This window comes from Peromyscus californicus, unplaced genomic scaffold, assembly GCF_007827085.1.
Source record: "Peromyscus californicus insignis strain IS unplaced genomic scaffold, ASM782708v3 Scaffold_4__1_contigs__length_199733344, whole genome shotgun sequence".
Lineage (NCBI taxonomy): Eukaryota > Metazoa > Chordata > Mammalia > Rodentia > Cricetidae > Peromyscus > Peromyscus californicus.
The window spans coordinates 194,930,986-194,937,527 of NW_026294562.1; the positions used below are offsets into that span (position 1 = coordinate 194,930,986).

At 39.0% G+C, this 6,542-nt stretch overlaps 1 pseudogene; it reads right to left on the minus strand.

Moving 5' to 3' along the window:
• LOC128124295 (vomeronasal type-2 receptor 116-like) overlaps positions 1 to 3,567 on the minus strand; it is a 39,325-nt pseudogene extending 35,758 nt beyond the window's left edge.
• Positions 3,568 to 6,542: the final 2,975 nt, after the last annotated feature.

Below are 6,542 nucleotides of genomic sequence, written 5' to 3' on the forward strand. Positions count from 1 at the left end.
GTTATGATAGCCTTAAAGTAAAATCCAGTTAGTAATTTAGAACACAAAAAACAAATGTAATGGAGCAAAATTTCTGCATCCAACTTATAAATTTTGTCATCTTGATAATTAAGATGATTATTTCTAGTCATGTAAAAATGCAGAAACAATTGAAGAAAGACAAAGAGGCAGAGCCTTAGAGAGTTGACACATTTCCTCTTTGAAAACATATATGCACTTTCACACTGTTAAAAAAAAGGTGTAATCAGAAGCCCTACAAAATGCTTTTAGCCTTGAGATATATACACTTCTTTTTTTTTTTTTTTTTTGGTTTTTCGAGACAGGGTTTCTCTGTGTAGCTTTGCACCTTTCCTGGAACTCACTTGGTAGCCCAGGCTGGCCTCAAATTCACAGAGATCCGCCTGCCTCTGCCTCCCAAGTGCTCGGATTAAAGGCGTGCGCCACCACCGCCCGGCTTATATACACTTCTTATAGCTGAAGTTGTGTGAAAAAAATTTAGGACAGGTGCTGCACAATGGTAGATTTTAAGGGAGGAAAGGAAAGAGGCAAAGACACATATTAATCTTTTGTAGTAACAAAAATATTTCCCTACCACAAACTCAGTTTGATTTTATTTCTGACTTAATATGAAACAGCCCTATGTGGTCAAGATCATGTCAATGTGTCTTATGAACACACCCATGAAAATAAGATAAAAACTTACTAGAAATGCATGGAACAATCATGTAAAAGGGAAAATGTGTCTTAAAGTAAAATAATTTAATTAAAAATCCCTTGAAGATAGGCAGAGATATTTTAACCATAAAGAAGTATTTCCAACTTCTAACTCTGAAACCTCTACTCCTAAATCAGTGGCATGTAACACTTCTAACTCTACCACGCTATCCCTCCATAGTAACAGCTTTCAGGAACATCACCTCTTTTCTCAGCAGTCCATATAGATTTCTAGTCTGCCCTGAAGAGCCAGGTCAAACTTTGATAAAACCATCCTTTGTCTGAAGACCTAACATGAGAAATGCATTGCAGTAAAGGCATGGCAAGTAAGATCACAAGATTGCAATGATCATATTTGGAAACAATAACCAGTAAACAAACAGGCAAATTTATTTTATCATCTTTGAGAAAAGAAAATAAATGAAGAGTAACATACAATTAAATAAGGAATTTTGGATTGGAGGAGGGTTTTTATGATAAAATAAGAAGTATAGAAGTTTGAATGCATATAACACCTGGATCATATGTAATATGAAATCTGAAACAGGATAAATGAGTAACAACACTTACTGCATGTGAATGTCAGTGAAAAAGTACGGCAGATAAGGATGTGGAACTTTGTTGCCTGTGTAGTAAGTATGAACTGGGAAAAATACACCAATGACCACATCTCCTTCTTGATGAAAATCTTCTTTGATTCTGAAATAACACTCAGAGGAGCTATAGGCATATACATGACTGTGATTAGACAAGATCCTGATAATAATAATGACCAAAAGAAAACATCCCACCAACACACATGTCTGCTCAGACATAAGTCTGATGGATTCAGATCTCACAATATCCAGAGGTTTATACTTAGCTCAAGTGTCTGCAACCACATGCGCATCTAACTTTGTTGATGAGTGAGCCTGTCACCATGATCACTCTGAGCACTTTCTTATACCTCCTCCACTGCCATTGAGAATTCTGAAACTCTTTCTACCCTTGGGCTTCACATCTGAGGCCCTATATTCAGGTGAAAAACAAGCTGGAAAATATGTTTGTAGATTTTCTTCTGTACCCTTAGGCACCATGATTTCAGCTAAAACAACAGACAGTAAGAGCTCAGGGATGAAGTCCCCTTTGGAAAACTTGGCCACAAGAATGAAGCAAGATACTTTTCATGTGAAAACAATCGAGGTTTGTGTAAACAATTCATGTCAGAGGATGGCCTTCTAAATGTGGTGGGAAAGAGAAAAGCCCAAAATCCCATGCTAGACAAATCCCACAAAATGATTGAGACATCATGATTTCCCAAACCAAAGGAAACCAGTGGATTCTACCTGGTTAGTATCTGTGTCTTAAAGTTTCCTTCCTTCTATGATGCATCCACATGTGCATATCATTATAATGTCCACACTCAATGCAACCCATTTATTTCTCTCTTTAAAAAACTTAATAGCCCTATGAAATTATTCAGTTCTAAATGTGCCATCTAAATGAGAAATGAAGTTTCCAGTTTAGATTCTTGAGCTACTGCACTTGTGCTTTCCTAGTTAATCCTCAGTAAACCATTGAGTAGATGTATTGTTCTAATCCCCTCCTAGTGGATTTACACTGTTCTAGGAACACTAAGGTTATGGGAACTCCTTTTTTATATATAAAGCATAATAATGCTTCTAAATGTATCTTTCACCTAATACAAGGAATGAAGCTGTGCTGAGCAGGGCTCTATTTCCCATTTCACAGGACAAGTTTAGGCAATAAAAGTACTTTGTCTTGTATTGTATCAATGAATGCATGTTCCAACCCATGAAAGAGTGGGTTGAATGATAACTCATAGATCCTTCTCTGAGGATTGATAAGCATTATCACTTCTTTCTGACTCATGTGCAGTAGAAGGAAGACTGATACATCTGAAATAATCCAGTTATCAGTGAAATTAGGAAAGCCCTCCATGACTTGTGCTTCTAATCAAGGATAGAGAAAGCAAGAGAAACTGAGATAACCAGACAAGAAAGGTGGACAATGTATAAATAACCTGCAAGGAATGTGCTACTTATGACACGACACTCTGGATTTTGTCACTTAGATCCTGAGATCACTTCCACTCTCAAGGGTGTTTATCCTTTCTTAAAGCTCTTCATTTTGTTTTTCTCCTCTTATTTCTAGTATATTTATTTGTATCATGAAAAAAAGCATCATCTGGAAACATGGGAGCTCTGAACTCAGATCTTCAATCTTCCAACAACCAAGATAATCCTTTTTGAGTTATTTTGCATTAACATAATTTATTTGTTGATTCTTTGTGAATTTCACATCATGCACCCCAATTCCACTTACCTTCCAGTCTCTCAATATCTGCCCCTCTTCCTGCAGCATCTGACCTGTTTTAAAAAAAAATTAAAAAAATCAATGAAAAATTCAAACCAAAACAAAACAAGCAAAAATAAAATAAAAACCCAACAAAACAAGAGAAGAACAAAAGAACCCATCCTTGTTCTTCAATTTTTACCACATCTCCAACACCTCTATTGGTACTCCATCATCACTGGATCATCACTAAAACTGCTCAGATATACCAAAGCCAATGAGAGTCACGGAGATCTTGAGAATCTCTTCTACAAGACCAGTCCCCTCATGAGCTTTAGCAGGACTTAGATGGGGTGGATGTTAGGGTGGGCCATCCCAGGGAATGGCTGTGGGCCTGAGTGGAAGCTGAGTTGATTAATTAGTTAGAGTCACTGGGGCTTTCCCCCTCAAGTGAGAGGCATAGCTACCTCTCTTATTCCCATCCATCAGGCCAGCTCTCCCTCACCCATGGTGAATGGTTGGGCCACCTCTCGAAAATGTGGTGACCAGGTCTCCCATAATGGTTGGGGCAAGATCTCTTCCTAAGTGCACAGTGAGGTGCCAGAACAACTTTCCTAATTCCAGCAAAGGGCAGGACCAGCTCATCATGGCTCTCTGATGTCATCATGCATGGTTACTATGGCCCCCTCTGGTAACCTGGGCCATAGAAATCAAAAGAACCCAGGTGTAGCAGGACCACAGACCCAGATATGACTGTGGTGGTATTGTGTTCCCCAAAATATTGTGTAGCCTAATAAACTTACCTGGGGTCAGAGAACAGAAAAGCCACTAGATAGTTAGGATAGGCAGTGGTAGCACATGCCTGTAATCCTACTTTCCAGAGGCAGAAATCCATCTGTTCAAGGATACAGCCAAGCATGGTGACTCACACCTTTAATCCCAGAAAGCGAGCCTTTAATCCCAGGGAGTGGTGGTAGAAAGCAGAAAGGTATATAAGGCATGAGGACCAGGAACTAGAAGCTTTGAGCTGGTTAAGCTTTCAGGCTTTTGAGCAGCAGTTCAACTGAAATCAATCTGGATAAGGACTCAGAGGCCTCCAGTCTGAGGAAACAGGACTAGCTGAAGAATTGGCGAGGTGAGCTGGCTGTGGCTTGTTCTGCATCTGATCTACCAGCATTCACCCCAATAACTGCCTTCAGGTTTGATTTTATTAATAAGAACTGTAAAGACTCATGCTAAACATGGCCCTCAGCCATAGCTCAGGACCAGATGACATCATTGCTCTGGGTGACAGTACAGACCACTCAGATCAAAATGACTCTGAAGGTGACATGCTCCTGACCACTAACAATTTCACATGTGTTCACCCAGACCCTGGATTTCTGTGTTACCATTGTTACAACATGTGCCTTGGACTTTAACACAGACCTAAGCCTGTGGACTCCAGACTTCCATTTGGGCTTTGGTGGCAGCGTATGCCACAGACATTGACACAGATCCTGGTTGTGGTAGGACCATGGACACAGACATGTTCCTCAGCAGCATCCTGGACTTGGATGTCACCTTGGCCTCAGGTGGCAGTGCAGATTATTCAGATTGGCATGGCCCCAGCATCAGTATGACCATTGGAAACTGACATTGCCCCAGGTGGTGATCCAGACACCAAGAATCTACATGGTCTCTGATGGAAACAGGAGCCACAGACATCAACACAAACCCTGGTTGCAATGGGGCTATAGATACAGACATGGCCCTCAACCAGAGCTCTGGCCTAGATGTCACCATCTAGGCACTAAGTACCAGTCAGTATTCATTTCTTACAGATTGGCTTTAGGGTGCTGTCCAAAATCCAACAGTTCATGTTCTAAAATTCTGAATCTCCTCAATAGTTCTTTAACCTCCATTCCTAACTTAAAATGTCTGACATTCCCTTTATTCTACTGACAGTTTCATGGTCATCAGCTGCTTGTCCTGATATTTTCTGCCTTGTACTTTAATAAATTTGTCCACCAGAAGTTACGTCTATGGCTCTAAGGACTCCTTGGTCAAAAGGTTTTAATATGAGAAGTTGTTAGTTTTCAACTTATTATTCTGGATACTCAGGCAGTTGGGGAGCCCATGGGATACAAAGGACAAGACATTGAGGATGCCCAGGCTAACAAGACACAAATAAAGTTTTTAGTTTCTCTGCTTTAGTGTTCTACAGGGAAAGGTGAACAGAGCAGGATGAAGAAGATGAAATTCAAGGTTATTTATTAATTTTAGTGTGTGCACATATGTGTGTATGCACATAAAAAATACTTGTGTCAATGAAATGCTTATCACTGCGCACATGTGGAAGAGTAAGGACATCTTTATGGAGAACTTTCCCTACTTTCACATTTTAATGAGTTCTGAGGATCATATTCATGTAACCAACCTGGTTTAACACAGGCTTGACAGAAGAACAAGAAGAAGCAAAGTCACCCAGGAGGAATAGACTCCAGTAAATAATCAAATTGAGAGCTGAAATCAATAAAATAGAAACAAAAAGAACAATACAAAGAATTAATGAAACAAAGAGTTGGTTCTTTGAGAAAATCAACAAGATAGACAATCCCTTATCCAAACTAAGCAAAAGACAGAGAGAGAATCCAAATTAGTAAAATCATAAAGGAAAAGGGAGACACAATATCTAACAGGAGGAAATCTAGAAAATCATCTGGTCATACTTTAAAAACCCCTGCTCCATGAAACTGGAAAATCTAACAGAACTGGATAAATTTCTGGATAGATACCACATACCTAAGTTAAATCAAGACCAGATAAACTATTTAAATAGGCCAATAACCACTAAGGAAATAGAATCAGTCATTAAAAGTCTCCCAACCAAAAAAACCCAAGGACTAGATCTTCAAAGAGGAGATAATACCAATGCTCTTTAAATTGTTCCACACAATAGTAACAGAAGGAATAGTACCAAACTCCTTCTATGAGGCTACAAAACCCTGATTCCCAAGCCAAACAAAGGTGCAACAAATAAAGAGAACTACAGACCAATCTCACTCATGAACATTGATACAAAAATACTCAATAAAATACTGGCAAACAGATTCCAAGAACACATCAAAACAATTATCCACCATGATCAAGTAGGCTTCATCCCATGGATGCAAGTGTGGTTCAACATGTAAAAGTTCATCCATGTAATATACCACATAAACAAACTGAAAGAAAAAACCACCTGATCATCTTACTAGATGCTGAAAAGGCATTTGACAAAATCCAACACCCCTTCATGACAAATGTCTTAGAGTGATCAGGAATACAGGGAACATATCTAAACATAATATAGGCAATTTACAGCAAGCCAACAGACAACATCAAAGTAAATGGAGAGCAACTCGAAGCGATTCCACTAAAATCAGAAACAAGGCAAGGTGTTCCACTGTCCCCATACTTAGTTAATATAATACTTGAAGTTCTAGCCAGAGCAATAAGACAAAATAAGGAGATCAAATGGATACAAATTGGAAAGAAAGAAGTCAACCTTT